The sequence below is a fragment of the Dermochelys coriacea genome, chromosome 11, assembly GCF_009764565.3.
Source record: "Dermochelys coriacea isolate rDerCor1 chromosome 11, rDerCor1.pri.v4, whole genome shotgun sequence".
NCBI lineage: Eukaryota > Metazoa > Chordata > Testudines > Dermochelyidae > Dermochelys > Dermochelys coriacea.
The window spans coordinates 51,061,228-51,083,079 of NC_050078.2; the positions used below are offsets into that span (position 1 = coordinate 51,061,228).

Genomic DNA, 21,852 nt, shown 5'->3' on the forward strand with positions numbered 1-21,852 from the left:
GCAGATATACCATAAAACTGGAGATTACTCTCCCATGAGGTATACCAAACCAGCTCAAAAGTAAACTTCTGTTTCACCACACTGGCTAACAAGAAGTTAGAACAGCAGTTTCCTTAGGCTTTCCAGTCTTTATATTACCACCAAAAATACTAGATTTAGATATGAGTGATTCTTTAAAACCAATCTAATCAAATAAAAGGTTCTTCTGATCCCAAAGGACCAGCCACACACCCAAGTCAATATATAACTCAGATCTTACCCAAAAAAACATGTTGTTGCCAATCCTTTAGTATCATAAAAGGGAAGAAAGAAAGGTAAGAGTTAAAATTGGTTAAAGGAATCAAATACATACAGTAATTCCAAAGTTCTTGGTTCAGGCTTGTAGCAGTGATGGAATAAACTACTGATTTAAGTCAAGTTTCTGTTTGCTTCCAAATAATTGGAAGGACCTCAGTCCCTTGGTTAGAATGCTCCTATTAGTAAAGTCCATAGTCCATGCTTTGAGCAGGAAAGAGGTGATTGCAGGGCCTTTTATAGCTTTTGCCATGTGGAGGGAAACCCATTGGTTGAAACAAATCACAGGTGAGGTGGTGGTGTTTGGAGTCACATGGGCAAGTCACATGTCCATTCATAATTTTGCTTAGTCACAGTAGAAGTCATTACCTATACCTCAAATAGCATGTTCACAGGAAAGTCCATTCAGGGTAGGTAGGCATCTTCCATTGTGAGTTAAATGTTCTTTTGATGGGCCATTCAATTTGAATAGTCCCTCCAAAATGTGCTGGCTAAATACCTTGTGGGTGTTATCCCAGGAGGAAACATTTGAAATCCAGGTGTAGAGCCAATACTCATAACATCAAATACAAAAATGATACATGCATAAAAATAAAATAATCATATTCAGCAAATCATAACCTTTCTATAGACACCTTACTTGACAACCTTTATACAAGATTTGTTGCAAATATATAACAGTGGTTGCAACAATGATGGAGGGAAAGATGTGGTGTGATATTTTTAGCTATGCAACTGTTACAGACTCTGTGATGACAGCCAATTTTTGTGTTCAGTTCAGCAGTCTCTCTTAAAGAGACATTACTTGTATTATTTCTTGGTTTTTGTGTGGATCTCTTAAACTAACATAAAGATCATTCTGATGGAAAGTATCCCTTTGTGCATAAAAAAAATAACACAAAACATAGGTATTAGTATGAAAATGCTTACAATGGAAGGACAGAAAGTGACTAAGGGAAGAAGGATATGTGAGATATATAGAGCTCATGTATGGAGAAGAACTAGTATGTTTTCAGAATGAATTCTGAGAGAGGAGCAAAGATGGAGAATGAAGGGAAGATTGTAGAAGAGGCTGAGAAAAAACATTTTCATAAGAACCAAGAGGTTAATGGAGGAGATGTAAAGGGCTCCTAGGAGATTATTTAGTGACAGAAGAGGTACATATTGATAAATAAAATATTACCTGCATTCTTTGCTTTAGTATTCACAAGGGAGGGCCGAGGAAAAATACCACTAGCAGATGTGAGAAGGAAGGTGATTTGCATTAGTAGGAGCATTGACAGCAGATTGAGGGAAATGATTATTCCCCTCTATTCAATACTGGTGAGGCCACAGCTGAAGTTTTGCATCCAGTTTTGGGCCCCCCACTACAGAAAGGATGCGGACAAATTGAAGAGAGTCCAGTGAAGGGCAACAAAAATGGTTAGGGGGCTGGGGCACATGGCTTAAGAGGAGAGGCTGAGGGAACTGGGCTTAGTTAGTCTGCAGAAGAGAAGAGTGAGGAGGGATTTGATAGCAATCTTCTACTACCTGAAGGTGGGTTCCAAAAAGGATGGAACTAGGCAGATGTCAGTGGTGGCAGATGACAGAACCAGAGGCAATGGTCTCAAGTTGCAGTGTGGGAGGTCTAGGTTGGATATCAGGAAAATATCAGGGAATTTCACTGGGAGGGTAGTGACGCAATGGAATGAGTTACCTAGGGAGGTGGTGGAATCTATGTCCTTAGGGGTTTTTAAGGCCTAACTTGACAAAGCCCTGTTTGGGATGATTTAATTGGGGATTAGGTCCTGCTTTGAGCAAGGGGTTGGAATAGATGACCTCCTAAGGTCTCTTCCAACCCTAATCCTCTATGATTTGCCTGAGTTTGCAAGATCTGCAATTTTTGTACTTCTAAATGAGAATTGCAGTGTGACATTGCCACTTACTCTGCAGTCAATCCTCCTTAAACTCATTTTTTCCATTAAACTTTTCAACAATATTATTATTAGTGTTATACTAGTGGCTAGGAACTGCAGTCCTGGACTAGAACCACATTGTGCCAGGTGCTGTACAAACACAGAAGAAAAAGACCGTCCTTGACCTTAAGAGTTTACAACCTAAATAGTAAACAATACATTATATCTACCATAATCTGTTGTTAAACTTCCAGTTAGAAATTTTTAAAATACTGAATTGTTTTCACATTGGAATATTGTCTGTGTTTGAACTGTATTCTTTAACTAAGATTTTAATTCCTTCCTTTTTCCGCCCTACTGAGATGGGGTCTTGCTGTTTATGTATCACACAGCATTGTGTTTATCTGTGCTCAGTTAGTTAATGAGTGAATGTGGATTCTTTATTCTTATATGCTCTTAGATACATGCTTTAAGTGCATTTTACTGACTACATTAACCACACAGCACCACATGCTACTCCTCTACTCACTGCGCAGTGCAGATGGGATTAAATCTATAGAGAGAGTTTGTGGAGTAGGCAAGTAGCTAAGAAAGGTGCTGCCCAGTCTCTACATAGCTAACTTCTCACTAAGCAAAACCCAACAGACCATAGTCCACATGGAAATAAAGGGTGGGGCCAGGCTTTAGGGGAGGATCATGTGCCCACCTTAAACTGCAGCCCATCCACAAGTCTGCAGAGAATTTATGCTTCCAGAGATAGCATTAACGTCTACTCTGATTGCCTTGTGCCAATCTTAGGTTGCAGCTGGGAGCCAGCAGCTCATAGCAGCACAGTTATTGGTCCTGCTGTACTGCTGTTGATAGGAAGCACTGTTCAGAGATTTCTTCAATACAGTCAACCAGAATATACTCAAGCTGTCCACAGCCCCGGCAACTGCTCTGGTTCTGCAGACCCGCGTGGTGGGGAGAAGAATGCTTAGACATTCAGGTTATATTAGGGCCATTCAGTTCTCACATTAGTAAGTTTCCTTCTACTTGTTTTAAATAGTAGGGGAGCATAATGGGATTGAAGTTGTAAACTCCTTGAGGGAAGGTTCTCCTCTTTGCACTGCATAGCACAGATGGTAGTAGACAATAATCATGGTGTGTGCCATTCCTAGTTTCTTGCATCAGTAGTCTTTAATATTGATTTTATTTATATGATATGAAATGTATTCAAATACCTAAAAAGAAAAAAAAATCTATTTAGACGCAGTGATCATTGCGGAACAGATGGATGAGACTATTGAAATTTTATTAAAACTAGTTTGGCAGAGGATCCATCCCAGAATAGTGACAAAAGTGACAAGAAAACCACTTAGACCCTGGAATGCAGGAGGAGCAAATTAATGAAAGGTGAGCCAATCATCTCCTAAGGCTACTCCATGTGTTTAGGAATGGTATCAAAATCAACCTGGGCCATCACTTTAAAATAGCTAATCAATTTGTATAAATGTTATGCACCTCAGTGAATACATTCAGCTGCCCTTTGTCTTCTTTATGATCATTAACATGTCTATCTACGGCTCTTCCCCTTTAGCCTTGGTAATGTTGTAAGGTTTATTTGGCCCCAGTTAAATGTTTAACTGTTAAGTAAACAGGGTTTCTAGATTAGATGAAGAGTACCAGCATCTCTGTGCTGTACAGGAGTTGATGCTTCAATTAAAAAAAAAATATCCAAATCATGCTGCTTTTTCTCACAACAATGGCATCTGTTTGTCTTCTGACAGTGTCTTCCTTGCTATCCCCAGGACAGATACCACCTTCACGTAATTATAATTGCGAAGATTTTAACAGCACATGCAATGGGGAATCCAGTTGAAACATACCAATCTCCTTCTGGATTGCAGACAGAGAACATGCTTTTTCCTCATTTGAAGTTAAATGACAGTTAACAAATGCTGGAGTTTGACAGCAAAGTAACTGAAATGCACGGATAAACTACAGGTACAGTTATTGACTTAATAAATGGCTTTGAAACACACACAAATCAACTTTTAATATTTTCAGATTTTTTTTTAAATCTAAAAGGATCTTGCTTGTTTTTCTCAGCATGCAAGAAATTTCCATCTCCCACAAATGGATTTTTGTACTGTCGAGCTGATTACTGCATTATTCGTTGCAAAGATGATTTCCAGTTTGACAGTGAACCAGCAAATGGCTATTTTTGCCATCCACCGGGAGTGTGGACTGCGTGCCTCCAGAAGAAAGTGTTCCTTGGCCTAACTGCACATTGAAAGGTAGCTAAATACTGACTGTTGCTCTCTTTTTCCCAACAGATAGTTAAAGCTGTGGTGATTTATAAAGTAAAGTTATGCATGCTTTAGCCATTGGTGATGCTGGAGTTTGTTGAAATTTGTATATTATCTTTAACTTGGTCTGGATTCAGCTGTCAGCTTTTTGGTAGATGCCAGGAACCAAATTAGGAACCTTTAGTAAGGAGTGGAGGAACATCAGCTACTTCTGAGAGTGAATGGTTCCAATAGTCCTGTTTCTCATCCTAAACTTTGTAGTTGGCTTGCTCATTTCTACTGTGTTTTTCCCCTGTTACCTTGTGAGGTAGGACTTCCTCTTAGAACCCCAGGGAAAAGACATTGAGGAGCCCGATCTTGTGAGGTGCTGAGTGTCTCTAGGAAGGATGACTTTGGTAGGAGCTGAAGATGCACAGCTCCTCAGAGCATCATGCTTTGAAGGTTCGGGCCTGTGTATTTGTGTAATACACATTTCTTAAAGCTTTAGGGGGGTTCTTTAACATCAGCCTTTGGGCCCCACTGCTGCTCTTTGCCTGCTCCATTGTTGTTCTACTCAGATCTTATGATCTGTTCATTACATGATATAGAATTATAGCGTTCCTTTAAATTCACTGGTCTGACCCCATCTATCAATACTGCTGCTGACTTTCTTCTAGATCACAATGGGATCCCCCATGCGCCTATTACAGCCAATGGCAGTTTTACCATTGAGAATGACAATTGAGAATCTTACAAGAGCAGGCCCTGTGTTATGCTGGGGTACAGAAGTGGAGACAGCCTCGATTAAGTCTGTGCCACCATTTCGGGGTTATTGAGAGCTCTGACAGAGATTAGCAGAGAATGGATTTTCAGTAGCACGGAAAGGCAGGACCAGGTGCTCAGTGGTATGAACTGTAAATGCAAAGAACCTGCTGTGCATTTTTTGATTTGTGTTTCTGATTAAAGAAGAGCCCCATTGCACTTCCAATGCACTAAAAGATTCTGACGTGCAACTCCTTTTGTAAGGCCAGATTGTGACCCCTTTGTTAGATATTACGTGCACAGTGTGACAATTTGGGGAGTCTGTCTGTACCACTTATGAATCCTGGTTCATATTATAAAGTTATTACAATGAAAATTGCCATATCACAAGTACTCCTCTGTATGCGTTTCCCCATGAGCTGGCACCTTTTCCACATCTCTGCCAGGCTAGAGACAATGGGGAGTCATTATAACTCAGTGATCATAGGTAAAGTACCTTGGTACAATGGGTTTGCTTGATCTGGGAGTAGATACTTCCTCCTCCTGTCTGAAGAGGAGAGGGAAGTGGGGAGCAATGGAGAGTTACTGAAGGACAAAGCCAAAAGATTCAAATGGGAAATACTTACAGAGACATACTCAGGCAATTGGGCAGGACAGGAGAACGGGGTGGATTACCAAGATCATTGGAAGCCAACTTACTTAGGAAGAGAGTCTCCATGGTTTCGAAAAGAAGTCATGCAAAATTCAAAATAGAAGCTTAACTGTATCCTGTCTGAAAAAAAAAATATCATGAATGAATGAATGGTAACATCAGCAGCAAAAGCCCAAGAATAATACATTTTGCATTAACTCAGGGCTTTCTATGTTCAAAATGCTGTACAAACAAACTAATCCTTGGGTAGGTTTTGTAGGAAAAAGTTTTCTTCAAAAAGTGAATCCAATATAATGGCTAAATAATACAGAGTAATTAGCTAAAGCAAACACTATGGGTTTGTCCTACTTTAACTGCAGTCAATTAAAGACTCCCATTGACTGCAACAAGAGCTGGTGCACACCTTAAGGGTATGTCTACACTGCAATTAAAAACCCTGTGAGGTGGGAGGTCCCAGAGCTCAGGTTGCAGCCTGAGCCCAAAAGTCTACACCACAATTAAACAGTCCCTTGTCCCAAGCCCTGCAAGCCTGGCATGGACTAGCCACAGGTGTCTAATTGTAGTGTAGACATAATAAGCTACTACCAGTGCTTAACTTCTCTTATCAATGGTTCCCTTGAAGATAATCGGAAGACTGAAATTATGATAGATATCATCCTACTTCTGCCAAATGTGGATATAGACACCGAAGGATATTCAAAACAAAAGGGGTTCAGATGACATCTTCTTCCTCCTTATCTCCAGCTCAGTTGAAAAACTAGAGGAACCAAGTTTGCCCTCACATCCATGGGGATAGGTGAACCATATAATGCACTGACACTTTGCACAGAAGTTTAACATTATTGCTCTTTACTTAATCACATCAGAAATACACAAATCTATACAAAAAGAATAAACCCTACAAATCATTTCCCTGACTCAGTTTCCTCACCACTCCAGAGCATTCTTTGGGCTAGAGTCAGGGTCCTCTGTGGGATCCTGGATCCCCATGCAGCTGCATGACTTCTTTTCAAAACCATGGAGCCTGTCTTCCTAAGTAAGTTCTAAGGGGATGCAGTTCCACTTAAGTCAGTGGAGTTGTGTGTCATTTACACCAGTGCTGAATTTGGCTCAATATCAGTATTGTTACAACATGCAAGTCTTAAACAGGGTTATTTGCTAGACACAGACGAGGCCTGGGGGGTGGAGGAGATTGTTTTAAATATTTATCTTGTAGGCTGCTCTGAAAAGTGTTTGTCTTGAAAATGTTTAACTTTCAGAGCAGCTCAGTGATTCCCAAAGCCTTCCATAAATGTGAAAGGAGATAAAAAAAGAGTGTGCTGAACAGAAATACATTGCATTTGTATCAGTAACTGTTTAATGAAATTAAGTCACTTATTTCAGAGTGCATTAGTGGGCGCTCAGGTGTGTAATAAATATAAAAATATTGTTTGGAGGGATACAGAAACGGACAGGGGGAACACTAGGAAATAATGAAACATTACCTTAGGCATCATACTAACCATTTAAAGTTGTAGTGATTAATTTTCACGCACGTAACCCTTTCCCTGCTCTCTGATTGGGCCTGTGGCTATGGGCAAAAGACACAGTTCACACAGACACCCCATCTTTATATGGTCAAAAAAGTTCACACAGACACCCCAACTTTACAGGGTCAAAAATGGTTTCTGCATTTTGTGGGTGTCAACATGTAGATAGACATGTAGGGCCAGATCTTTGCTCTCCTTCCAGTTGTTTGGGCCAGTCCTGCAGTGCAGAGCAGCCACAGCCAGAAGTTTGACATAAGCAGCTAATTTGAGATTAGCTTAGCGTAAGGGACATATCTGAGTGGCATAGTGTCAACATAACAAGTTTTACACCACCCTCACCATGTCCCTAAATATAGGAGACATGTTGGGGGTTGGCTGGGTGAGTGGGTCCCAGTTCACCCCAGTATAGGGAGGCCATAAAAACACCTTTTTACTACCCTCTGCCAGCTGTTCCAGGTGCATCACCAGCACATGAGGGTCTGATCCCTAACTGCATTTCTGTACTCTGACTTCTGGGCAGTACCAGAAACTGATGTGTCAGGTACCACAGGTCAGACTGTTTTAGTGCTATTTCCAGCTTGATCAAAGCCAGGAAACTTCATGAGAAAGGGTGTTCTGAGAGTTCCAATGCCAATTCTGCATAGCCAGGGTTTTGGAATAGTTTGGATGAATTTTGGATAAACATCCAAACATTTGGGTACTTCTCTGAACAGAGTTTTCTGAATTTGCCCATCACTGTTGAAAACCCAGCTCTGATTTCCTTTGCAGGATGTACGCAGATGAGAAGGGAAGTAAAGAGAGATAGTCTTCATAGTTATTATCCAGTTTAAAATCGCCAAATATTTTGGAAGTTGGAGTATAAAGTCACAACCTCTAATGCTGCACTCCAATCTATCTGCTTTATTCTGTAACACCTCTTTAATTCAGGAAGTGTATCATTTCTCAGCACCTTAGTAATATCACCTAATACCCATCCTCATTCTTTAGTGATTTAAATGTATAAAAACCTGCTGAGACCCCTTGAGAAATTTTGAAAGTCCATTTAGAAATAATTCTCTTTTAAGTTAGCATAGCATTTCTGGGCCTAATTTTGATGTTGCCCCAGTATAAATCAGAGGTTACTCAATTGAAGGCAAATGATGGTGTCAATCCTGTGTAAATGAGATCAGAAGCAGGCACTCTGTATTAATTTGAGCAAAAATAGCATCTTTGTTTCTAACAAATTCATTAGACTCTGCTGCTTATTCCCCACATGAACTCATGTTTGTCAAAACGCAGTTGTTTATACAGCAACCAATTCTGATATTGCAAACAGGATTACTACTTTAGATGGGGAGTATGCAGCAGGAGCACATGGACTCCTGGAAAGAAAAAAAAATTCCTACAAGTATTTCAAGCATCAAAACAATAAGGAAAGTAACCTAGAAAATGTATTGGCACAATTGTCTCTCAACATACCTTATGATAAGAATGACTTCACGGTGAGGACAGGCTAGCTGCATCTTTTGCTTAATCCGGGGTTGGTGAGATCTAGAAGTGAGGAGACAAAACAGGCACTTTAAATACCAGTTGAGGGCTCGATTACAGCCATAAATGAAGATATGTCTATTGTCAAATGTAGATGCTTGTTTTGATTTTCATCAAGTCCAAGATACACAGTATCATGCTAATTTTGTATCATTTTAGGGTTTGCTAAGAAAGTGACCTATACTATACTGTGGAAGTATTAGAAGTGCCATGATATTTGGAGTTGCTATGGTAACTTTCTCATTATTGAACTGAACTGTAAACGATTAATTTTAAAACCACATGTGTAGCAAATGATGCAGTGATTCAAGCAACAATGATTGCTAATTTATTTTCCTCCAGATTGCATGTATTTGAAACATTATTCTAATTACTTATTGATTTAAAACCATTGTAATTCCATTTAAGTTAAGGGCCCAGTTTATACCTGGTATAATTCCACTGACATATTTGATTCTGTCAGCTGGAAATAAACACATCTGTTTCAAACAATGACAATTTATTTTAAAATGGGAAAAATGGAGGAACAGATCCTCAGCTAATGTAAATTGGCATTGCCTTATTGAAGTAAATGGAGCTACACCAGTTGCTATCAGCTGAGAATATGGCCAACATTCTCAAAGACAGATTTGATGAGGGGACTGCATAGTTCAACTATACTAGGGATGGACGAATCAATTATAATGAGAACCAATCCATGCCCTTTACCGAAAGTTTAAGTGATACTGTGGCTCCTTTTATTGTACGTTAGTTCCAAACTCCCCCCCTTCAGCTTTTCGCAAGGCAGGAATTCATGCAGAAGTCACTCCAGAGCTTTTACTGGTCAACAAACCATCCAAAAGCCCCTTCAGCATCAGTCCCTCAGTCACAGATCAGGCCGTCATCTGGGCTCTGGGTGGTTTTCACGTGCACTGCATGCTCACAGTGGCCACGCAGACAAGCTACTCCCTCGGCCTCTCCTCTAGCCTGAAGTTCAGACTCATGGCCTATTGTCTCCCTGCAGCAGCACTGTGCCAAGGCTGCAGCCCATATATTCCTTTCTCGAAAGACAACCCCATCTTCCGATCTGCAGCAAGAAGTAGGGGCTGGATTTCTTGCCAGCTCTTTAGCCAGGCAGAGCTCTGGAAGCCTGGAGAGGCCAGCTCCTTCTGCTTGCTCATCCCCAGTCAATTGGTGGGCAGGGCTAGCCTCCATAATTTTGCTACAGTGTGGGCTCCATACAAGTCCACATCATCTCACAAGTTTGAGAAGTATGGTTACCCTTCATTGATTTTTTTCATTTTTGTGCCTCTTAATTTATGAGTTAAAATACAGTTTTTGAAGACTAAAGAAGTTTGAATAGTTGGGATAAGATGACTAATACATTTGTGTATTTGCCTATGTAAAAAGAGATAAAGGATCTTTGCCCTCTAGGTCAACAGTTCATATGTGTTACCTATATGTCGTTACCATCTGATATCTCTCATTCTAGTGTCTCACTAGAATGTGATTGTCTTTTTTTGCCTAGTGGATTCTCTTATCCTTATAGAGTCAAATATGCTCATACTCCACTGAAACCACTCTTTTTTCAGTCCTTTTGCTGCAGGCTGCCTATAGCCTTCCCCCAGAAGATGCTAAAGAGAGTGTTTAATGAAATAAGAAAAGGAGTACTTGTGGCACCTTAGAGACTAACAAATTTATTAGAGCATAAGCTTTCGTGAGCTACAGCTCACTTCATCGGATGAATGAAATACATCTTATATGCCAGTTTCAAAAAATATACAGGAGGGGGAATCAAGTGAGTGGATCTCCAAGAAGATAATTCAGTCTGAAGGGAGAGATAGTCTAGCTTATGGGAGGAAGGAAGGTGATCCTAGGCTGGTCATCCTCAAATGAAACCTGAACACAAGTGAAAATTACCTTGGTTGTTGTTTTAGGCCTAGGGCAAATCTTCTTAAAATTCATTCAGAGGTTTGATGAACCTTGGGGAGTTTCAAAATCCATTGTTAAAATGATCTGTACAACTGCAGGTGCTAGTTCTTTTTATTTACTGTATTGTTTTATAGAACATTTTAAAATGTTCTATTATACAAACAGTGGTGTGGTTTTATATCTGGAAGTACAGGAAAGTATCAAAAGTTAGATGACTTCTAAAATATGTACTTTACTCATCACAACAAAAGAGTAGTGGCTCATGATAGTAAACAGGGCAAGCTACAAAATATATCTCCAACTGTCTTTATAGAGGCTATAGCTTTTATAAGCTAGAGGCATTTATTTAGATATAGATATACTTTGTTTCAATTGCAGTAGTCACATTGAAATATTCAGACACTTTGATCATTCTCTTTTGCTCTCAGATTTCAAAGAAGAAAATAAAAATCAAGTTGTCCTTTCTGAATCAAACACTTCTGAACGTTCCCAAATTAAAAAGTGCACCTTCTTTTGGAGCTTTTACAAAATTACACAAAATCTGTTAAACAGGGACCTGAAATTTGTTGTACATCCGTTATAATGACGACTAATGAATTCCTTCTGTAGTGGAGCAGCTTGTCTTGTTTAAGCAAGATATCTTTGTATAAACAGCTCACCTTAATGAGAGAAACAACTATTAAATCAAAGCCAGTATGGTCATGTCAAATATATCACAGTTCTGGGGCAGTGTGCTGTTCAGAGTCAAGGGAGCAAATCACAGAAATGAATTTTCATGAATGAATTATATATAAAACCAGAATTTTTGGAGGCACAGGACCATATGGGCAGAGATTTGTGTTTCCTTACAGGTCTCTTGGTCTCCTTTAACTTCTTGCGGCAATGCTTTTGACCAACCATGCTACCAGGGAATTCCCCTGCCTGCCTCTGGACCTGGACTCATTCTTTCCTCAAGTAGGGCGGGTTACAGTGACCCGAGCAGTATTAACGTAAATATGGAATTCACACAGATTTGGTGGGAGAGCAGTACTGCCCCAACCCTGCCTACGGTTAGAAGAGGGTGAGGTGGATGTCATAGAAACGCCAATCTCCCTTCTTTGCTCCATTCTCCTTCTATTTGCCCGGCCATACAAGTTTCATATGCCTGTTTCTTTGGATTTCTAAAATAGAAAGGGAGCACCTAGCTAGACCTTAAGGGGCCCCTATGGAAGCAACAAAAATAGCCCCTTGCCCACAAAATTCCACTCCCTTATGCAACCCCAAAATAATTTTGAAATATTGACTTCTTAGTATAACAATAAATATAAGGAAGCCCATTTATTGTAACAAATGACCTCATCCACCAAAGTCAGACAGCCCATGGGCTGGATTCAGCTATCACAATACTTGACCCTATTCTGTGAATTAACGGAACTCTTGCCTCTAGATTAAGCTGGCCAAATGACCACTACTTCTTAGCTGCTTGTATTTATCTGTGGTGCAGAATTTACAGCATTCCCTATAATTGGAATAGGAAATTAAGGTAAATTTAAAAGGTATGGATGATAAAAAACCTGTTTTAATGGTCTCCTGTACAGCTGTGCCACCCTTTTGAAGACAGTGGGGTTACCTGGGTGTCAATGAATGCAGAATTTGACCCAAGAAATAAACAGCCATTTTACAAAAATTGTCCAGGCAAAAAAGAGTCAGAGGGAGCAATCCCCAGACTCAGGCAGCAGATGGAAATAGGAGAGGCACCAGGCTCTAGATGAAAGGTGACCTGATTATGGTGTACAAGTATCTTTATGGAGAGAAAATACTGGGTATTGAAGGGCTCTTTTATCGAGTGGAGAAAGGCATAACAAGAACAAGTGGCTGGAAACTGAAGCCAGACAAATTCAAATGATAAATTAGGCACGTATTTTTAACAGTGAGGGTGTTTAACTGGCACAAACTACTAAAGGAAGTGGTGGATTTTCCATCTCTTGATGCCTTCAGATCAAGACTAGTTGCCTTTCTGGAAGTTATGGTTTGGTCAAACATAAGGTATTAGGCTCAATACAGGAGTAACTGGATGTAATTTAATAGCCTGTGATATGCAGGAGATCAGACTAGATGATCTAATGGGTCCTTTCCAGTCTTACTCTCTATGAATCTAAGATACAGAGATCTTAAATCCGTTGACACTCTCTTGCTTTTTAGAAATTTGAGGGAATTAATTAATATCACTGCTACCAAACCCAGTTTTAAGTAGGCATACCTCTTTCAGGTACATCCCAATGTATTACTACGAAAGATGAAGAATTGGAACAGGAGACACATTAGTGAGGTGTTTTGACAGAAGGGAATAGGAAAGTCATTATAGCAGTAGCATGTGTACTGCCCTCTATGGAGCTGTACAGCATTCTTCATGTAGCAGGGCTACGTGATGCAGAATTTGCCTCACTGTATAACTTGTGAAGAATAGTATTTATCATCCCTGCACAAGCAAGTCTTTATCCATGAACAAACATGAAGTGGACAATGGATGACTGCTAAATTTTCTTTTACAGTTTTAGCTATTCAGTTGGCCTGAATCCTAAAGACACAGTACAACTACTGCAGGACTGGAGTCTTGGGGATTGTTTAAGTGTTGAAGAGTTCCTCCCTTTAACTTATTTCCTTCTTTATCACAGGCACAGCTGATTAGATAGGGAAGCATGCTGGCTGGCGCCTTCCCATCCTGTATGTTTTTATACATCGGTGCGGTGTAGGGTAGGTCATGTTCCTATTCATTTTACATGACCTTTCCTTTTTACACCCTTTTTAATTGCAATTTGTTTCTGTAACCTTAGAGTCCTGCATGCCAGTCTAAAAAATGTGTTTTTTTAAGTCACCTCCGGAAAGTGTTGGAAACTTCATGAAAATGTTCAGCAAACGTAGTCTTGGGAACTTATACAGCCTCTTCTGTATAGGCCAGTCTGGGAGTATAATACTTTTTTCTCCATAAGTTTGGTTTAATGTACTGTAGTGCATTATTAAACTGTGTTCTAAAATTTCTGTGCTCCTTGGAGTGCATATGAAACTTTTATGAGGTGATTTGTGTATGAATATGTTCCTCATAAATATTTGAAATCTATTAGCAGTTCAGTGTCTTCGTAGATTGAAGAACTCTGATCATATTGCTTTTTTAATAATCTGGGTTAGGTTTTGCTATTTGTAACAAAATTTGCAGCACAGACATATTCTGTTTAAATATTTTTCTTTGGATTACACATGTCTGCATCCATACTGCTGTCTTCCTTTCCTAATTCATTTTCCCTACTCCTGTGTGCTGAATTTATTTGTATCTGCCTCCCTGAAGCCACACAGTTGCAGTGGCTATCACTTCACCCCATTGCACTGCAGCCACTAACCCTCTTCATTATATTAGAAGTTAAATTTATATCATAGCCTTTAAACTAAGTTGAGTGGGTTTTCCCATACAGTTCTACCAATACTCTCCATTCTAATCTGTATGAAATCAGCTGTTCCACTTTTGGGCCTTTGGTAGAAATAATGTATGATGTGACAAAGTTCCTGCTCTACCTTGGCGGGTCTTGCGCTTATTGGCGGATTTGCTCGCCTTGAAGCTTCACAGCAGCCCTCAGCTTGGCCATTTTTCTGAATTCACAGTCCAGGTTGACTCCTTCTGTGTCTGACCAGGAGTTCGGAGGATTTGGGGGGGACCCGGGCCCGCCCTCTACTTCGGGTTCCAGCCCAGGGCCCGCCCTCTACTTTGGGTTCCAGCCCAGGGCCCTGTGGAATGCAGCTGTCTAGAGTGCCTCCTGGAACAGCTGTGCGACAGCTACAACTCCCTGGGCTACTTCCCCATGGCCTCCTCCCAACACCTTCTTTATCCTCACCATAGGACCTTCCTCCTGTTGTCTGAAAATGCTTGTACACATCAGTCCTCCAACAGTTCGCGTTCTCACTCTCAACTCCTAGCGCCTCTTGCTCCCAGCTCCTCACACGCAAACCACAAACTGAAGTGAGCTCCTTTTTAAAAACCTGATTAGCCTGCCTTAATTGATTCAAGCAGCTTCTTATATATTCAAGCAGCTAATATATCTGCCTTCTATTACTCTCCTATAGCCATCTGGCCCGACCCTGTCACAATGGTTACCATCACATTTGAGTTGATTGTGATTTAAGATGCGTTTTAATTAGCGTTCAGCAATGAGGCATTCGTTCATACCCTACAATCCTCACTTACTGCAACATCTAGTTCATTGCTGGAAGAAAACAACAGGGAATAAAAATGTTCAAATGCTTTTCATGCAGTTTTAGGCATGGAAATCCTATGGGCTCAGTTTGCTGTTGCGTGATGAAATCAATGTACACTACTCTGAAAAGTGAAAGGGTAGGTCTAAGATGTCCTCTTCTGATCAACTGGCCTCATGGATGTTGCTGGTAAATGTAGTGGATGATCCTTCCAATTTCAAGGAAGATTAAGAATTCTAATAGATGTGCTAAATTTAGGTTGTAAAGTGTTCATAGGCCTATCTATACCAGTGGAGAAATATTAGTAAATATGATATTAGGAAACTGATTTTCCCAAAATCGGATTAAATATATTACCTTGAATTTGAATATTTGGGGGTTCGATCTATATACATTGATGTGAAAACATATTGTAACTTAAGTCTTTACAAATTAAATACATCTTTTTTTTTGCATCAGACACCGGGTGAATGAACCAGTTTTTTGGCAGCACATTAGGAGACAGGTGGACATCTTGTTTTTGACTGTATTTCTGCATTCCATGGTTAGCTGGGCTTCTTTTAAAATGCATTTGTGAATAAGTCCCCAATGGCATTATACACTAAAATGTGGGTTTCGGATGTCAAGTTACGTTGATAAATATTAATCTCATAGGTGAAGTTTGCATTTATTACTTAGGTAGTGTAAGGGATACTGCTGCTATGACACCAACTTGGTGAAATGATGATAATCAATGGGACATGCTAATAACAGGGTACAAAATATATAGGAATGACAGAGTAGGTCCAGCTGGCTGGGGAGTGGCACTATATGTGAAAGAAAATGGAGTCAAATATAGTAAAAATCTTAACTGAATTAAACTATATCACAGAATCTCTCTGGATAGAAATTTCATGTTTGAATAATAAGAATATAGCAGTAGAATATACTACTGATCACCTGACCATGATGATGATTGTAAAATGCTCAGGGAGATTAGAGAAGTTATAATAATAAAAAACTCAATAATAATGGGGGTTTTCAACTGTCCCCAGATTTGACTGGATACATGTCACCTCAGGACAGGATGCAGATAAAGTTTCTGGACTCCATAAATGACTGCTTCTTGGAACAGCTAGTCCTGGAACCCACAAGGGAATAGGCAATTCTTGATTTAGTCCTAAATGGAGCATGGGATCTAGTCCAAGAGGTGAATATAGCTGAACTGATCAGTAACAGCGACCATAATATAATAAAATTGATTATGTAGGGCCAGGAGAAGGAAGGGAGGTAACAGCAAAGAAGACTACCACAGTAGCATTTAGCTTCTGAAAGGGGAACTACATAAAATGAGGAAGCTAGTTAAACAGAAATTAAAAGGTACAGTCACAAAAGTGAAATTCCTGCAAGCTGCATAGAAACTTAACCCCCCCCCATAATAGAGTCTGTGGCAAAATGGCTGATATTGGTATGGTAGGTCCCATGCTCTTCTTGGCAGGAGGGCTAGACACCACCTCTTGCCCCTGCTCTTGGGGCACCGAAGGCCCTGCTAGTGGCCCAGGAAGGTGATAGAGGAGGGAAGAAGTGAAGGGGTCTGGGTTTGCTCCTCACTCTGAGCCCCAGCCCCTCTCAACCCCTGCAGGTTTCTTACCCTCTTCTCCCTTAGGTAGGGTTACCCTCAGTCCTGGACAATTGGGGGGAGGGAGGGAGTCTCCCTGCCCTGCTGGAGCATGATCTCCCTTCTGCCAGTCTTTCAATTGTCAGCAACAGACCTCTAAACTCCGGTCCTTTTTCCTTCCTCACACACCCTGTCTGCCGGAAGCAGGGTTTTTTTATTAGGTTCCTGGCAGGGCCTTAATTGACTACAGGTGCTCCAATTAACCTGTAGCAACCCTCCCTACTCTATAGAGAACTACACCTTAATTAGCCTAGGGCTTATATATTTCCCCTTTACCACTCCCCCACTGCTCCCTAGCCCTGTTGTATCACAAGTCTCAAATTAAGAATATGCCCCAAATTAAAAAACATAATAAGAGGACCAAAAAAGTGCCACCTTGGCTAAACACAAAAGTAAAACAAGCAGTTAGAGGCCAAAAGGCATCCTTTAAAAATTGGAAGTTAAATCCTACTGAGGAAAATAGAAAGGAGCAAAGACTCTGGCAAATCAAAAAGTATGATTAGGCAGGTCAAAAAAGAATTTGAAGAGCAACTAGTCACAGACTCAAAAACAAACAGCACAATTTTTTTAAGTACATCAGAAGCAGGAAGCCTGCCAAACAATCACTGGGGCCTTTGGACACTGAGGTGCTAAAGGAGCACTCAGGGAAAATAACCCCATTGTGGAGAAGCTAAATGAATTGGTTTCATCAGTCTTCATAGTTGAGGGTGTGAGGGAAATTCCAAAACATGACCATTATTTTTAGGTGACAAATTTGTGGAACTGTCCCAGATTGAAGTGTCAATAGAGGAGGTTTTGGAACAAACTGATAAATAAAACAGTAATAAATCAACAGGACCAGATGGTATTCACCCAAAAGTTCTGAAAGAACTCAAATATGAATTGCAGAAACACTAAGTGTGATGTGTAACCTCTCTCTTAAATCAACTTCTGTATCAGATAACTGGAGGATACTTAATGTGATGCCAATTTTCTAAAAAGGTGATCCTGGCAATTACAGGCCAATAAACCTAACTTCAGTACCATGCAGACTGGTTGAAACTATAATAAAGAACAGAATTATCAGACACATAGATGAACACAATTTGTTGGGGAAGAGTCCACATGCCTTTTGAAAAGGAAAATCATGCCTCATCAATCTATTAGAATTCTTTGAGGGGGTCAACAAACATGTGGAAAGGGTGAGTAAGTGAATATGGTGTACTTGGATTTTCAGAAAGCCTTTGACAAGTTCCTCACCAAAGGCTCTTAAGCAAAGTAAACTGTCATGGGATAAGAAGGAAGGACCTCTCATGGATTGGTAACTGGCAAAAAGATAGGAAACAAAGGGTAGGAATAAATGGTCAGGTTTCAGAATGGAGAGAGGTAAATAGTGGTGTCTCCCAGGGTTCTATACAGGGACCAGTGCTGTTCAACATATTCATAAATGATCTGGAAAAAGGGATAAACAGCGAGGCGGTAAAATTTGCAGATGATACAAAATTACTCAAGATATTTAAGTCCAAAACTGACTGCAAAGGCTTACAAAGGGATCTAACGAAACTGGGTGGTCAAGAAGATGGCAGATGAAGTTCAGTGTTGATAAATGCAAAGTATTGCACATTGAAAAATATAATCCCACTCTAAATACATAATGGAGTCTAAATTAACTGTTACCACTCAAGAAAGAGATCTTGGAGTCATTGTGAATAGTTCTCTGAAAACATCTATTCAATGTACAGTGGCAGTCAAAAACAGTGAACAGAATGCTAGGAACCATTAGGAAAGGAATAGATAATAAAGCAGTAAATATCATATTGCCAGAATATAAATCTATAATACTCCCACACCTTAAATATTGTGTGCAATTCTGGTCACCTCATTTCCAAAGACATGTATTAGATAAAAGAAGAGATACAGAGAACACAAACAAAAATGATTATGGGTATGGAACCGCTTTCATATGAGGAGAAACTAAAAAGATTGGGACTTTTCAGCTTGAAAAAGCAAGACAACTAAAGGAGGATATGATAGTGATCTATAAAATCATGAATGGTGTGGAGAAAGTGAATAATGAAGTGTTATTTACCCCTTCATATAACAAAAAAACTAGGGGGTCACCCAATGAAATTAATAGGCATCCAGTTTAAAACAAACAAAAGGAAGTACTTCTTCATACAACACACAGTCAACATGTGGAACTCATTGCCAGGAGATGTTCTAAAGGCCAAAATTATAAAAGAGCTCAAAAAAGGATTAGATAAGTTCATGGAGGATAGGTTCATCAATGGCTATTGGCCAAGATGATCAGGGATGCAGCCCTATGATTTGGGTATCCCTGGCCTCTGATGGCCAGAGGCTGGGAGTGGGGGATGGATCACTTGATGATTGCCTGTTCTGTTCATTCCTCTGAAACACCTAGCATTGGCCACTTTCGGATGACAGGATGCTGGACTAGATGGACCATTGATTTGACCCAGTATGACCTTTCTTATGTTTTTATGATGATCTTTACTGATGAGGAAAGAGATCATTACAGAGACTTTCACAGATTAAATTGCCTTCTATAAAATCTGTACAGCTAAGAAGAGGAAGGGGTGGAAGTTGTGTATTTTATTTGAGAGGATATAGTCCTTTGTGAAACAGAGTTCAAACACGGTCATGTATATGGTCTGTTTTATATACAATGTAATTTATAAAAGCTTCATGAAAAGATTAATTTTAATTTACATGTAATATCTGAGGCCAAGGTTTTCAGATTTTGGTGCCTTAAAGTGAGGCATGTGAGGCCTAATTTTCAGAGATGTTGAGTGCTCAAAGCTCCCAATGAAGGCAAAGAGACTTGACACCTCTGAAAAATCAAGTATCCAAATATATGTGCCTACATGTGGATTTAGGTGCCTAACTTTAGTCATTCAAGTTTGTAAATTTTGGCCTGAGTATAACATTTTTACTAAAAACTTAGAGCAAAATGTGTGATTGCCCACTTTGTGCTACATTGGTGGGTTATGGTCATAGGTGAGGTGTGGAGAATCACTCCACTGGGTACTTCCAGTGATGCAGAGCCAGTTTAGAGGCTCCTGTTCTGATGCCTCAATACTACAACATTTTCTGCTGCCCCTCTTCCTGCACCCCAGCTTGCTGCCAGCACATGGAATGTAGACAGGATGCCCTGACACTTCAACAGACCCTTGCTGCAGTTTCAGCTCCTTGGAGCTGTTGGCAGCTGTTATAAATCAGAGTAGCCTCAGGCCATGTCTACACTACTGCAGGATTGATGCTGTGGCAATCGATGCACCAGGGGTTGATTTAGCATAGCATTATTTTAGGATGCAATGTTATTCTACTAGCAAGATTTTGCTTATTATTAGTTAAGTGCAGACAATAGGCTGTAACAATGGAAATATAGCCCATCCATGCTCTGAAGACTACACACTCAGGCAGTGGTTCTCAAACTTTTCCATACAATATTTCAGTAAAAAAAAACATAGGACTCTTTCCCTTCAATCTACCCATGAGAAACTGGAGAGTGTTCAGATCCATTGAGAACGTATGATCTTGCACAGCCTTGAGCAAGAAGTGGTCCATATATCGCACCATCCCAGGAGTTGACTAAAGAGGCATTGTGATAATTCTCAGATGGACACTTTCATCCCTGATTCTCCCTTGCTTCCTGGGGTGAAGGGGTGAACTAGGCAGTAATTGGCTTCTGGCCTCTACCAGCATCAAATTACAACTCCTCTATGCCAGCTCAGTTGTGCTAAGATGGGCAGAACCTTCTCCACCAGCCGCTCAGGGCTGGATGTAGGGCAGTAGAGGGAGATAAGAGTAAACAAGCATGCAGCTTTCACTTATTCCTGTACACCCAGTCCTAAGGTCCAGGTAGCTACAAAGAGGGGGTTTTGCTCTCCCTTACTCTCCTGTGCAGAAGTGTAGTACATGTCGAGGCCTAAAGCTTTTAAAATACTTGATCAAACATAGTGAAAGACTTATATTTCCAGCATCCATAACTGGGCTCAGATTTTCAGAACTCAGCTGCAGTTTAGATACCTAAATAAGAGCCAGATTTTGTGAGGTATGCATCAAATGTGCAGTGCTCTTTGGAAAATCCGTCCACTTACTTTACTGTCTCATTGGGAGCTGTCTTATGTTGAAATTCTGGCCCCAGTTGTGAGTGCTCAGCACTTTTGGAAGCTTGGTTCTACTGTATTATAGTTTTTGAAGTGAAGGCAAACTGTTCTGATCCCATAGTTTTTGCACGAGCTCCAGTGGCAAGATCCATATCTTATCCCAGTATACGCCAAAATGAATTCTGTTGATTTCAGAAGTCACTCTTGAAGTACCATCTGTGTAACTGAGAGAAGAGTCTGGTTCTGAAAACATGACAGTAAAATAGAAAAAAACAGCTTTGTAAATAATGGATTCTCATGAGCCAGCACAATCAAATAGCTTGAGCAATATATGAGATTATTAGTACACATGCATTATTAAATGCAGTTGATATAGACAGCATAGGCACTTCCTGGCAAAGTACTGTATATGGACCAAGCTACTCTGTTCCTTGCATAGGCTGAACAATTTTAGGGCATATATATTTATATACATATACTTTTCCACAACAATTAATAATTTATAATACAGTATCAATAACATTTACTTAACTGTTTGGATCAGTTTATCAGTGTTGGTCAAGGACAGCAAGAAAATAGTTTCCATTAGTTACAAGGCTGGCTTCTGTTCTTATATACACTTGTTTGACTGGTGACTCTTGATTTTACATTACTGTAGAGTGACTTCTTAAGTCAACGCTAGGCATATACTGGGTTGTAATATGAATTTTCCCACTGCAGTTAAACTATGTAATCACAACTGTCTGTCTTTGAAAAACTATGATGAATTAGACCCAAACTTCTGAAAGGCTCAGCACCCGCAAATGGGGCCCAATTATCAAAAGAATGCACTAAAATAGGCACTAAAATAAGTGGCCATATCTTCAAATCAGGTCAGGTCAACCCACATTTATTTTTCACTAGTGTGTTTTAATTAATATGGCCATTTTGCTACAAAAATAAATGTGATGAATTAAAAATATCTAAGAATGTGTAAAGAAATCCTGTGTTTGTTTTTTTGTGGATGGTTTTGTTATGCCAGAGAA

General features: G+C 40.0%; 1 protein-coding gene across 1 annotated transcript in view; it reads left to right on the forward strand.

Moving 5' to 3' along the window:
* Window positions 1-3,948: 3,948 nt before the first annotated feature.
* LOC122458159 (sushi repeat-containing protein SRPX-like) overlaps window positions 3,949-21,852 on the forward strand; it is a 93,642-nt gene continuing 75,738 nt past the window's right edge. Inside the window, exons 1-2 of the mRNA XM_043505451.1 lie at window positions 3,949-4,175; window positions 4,281-4,468. The gene's annotated coding sequence lies outside the window, so the exon portion shown is untranslated. The remainder of the gene's footprint in view (window positions 4,176-4,280; window positions 4,469-21,852) is intronic.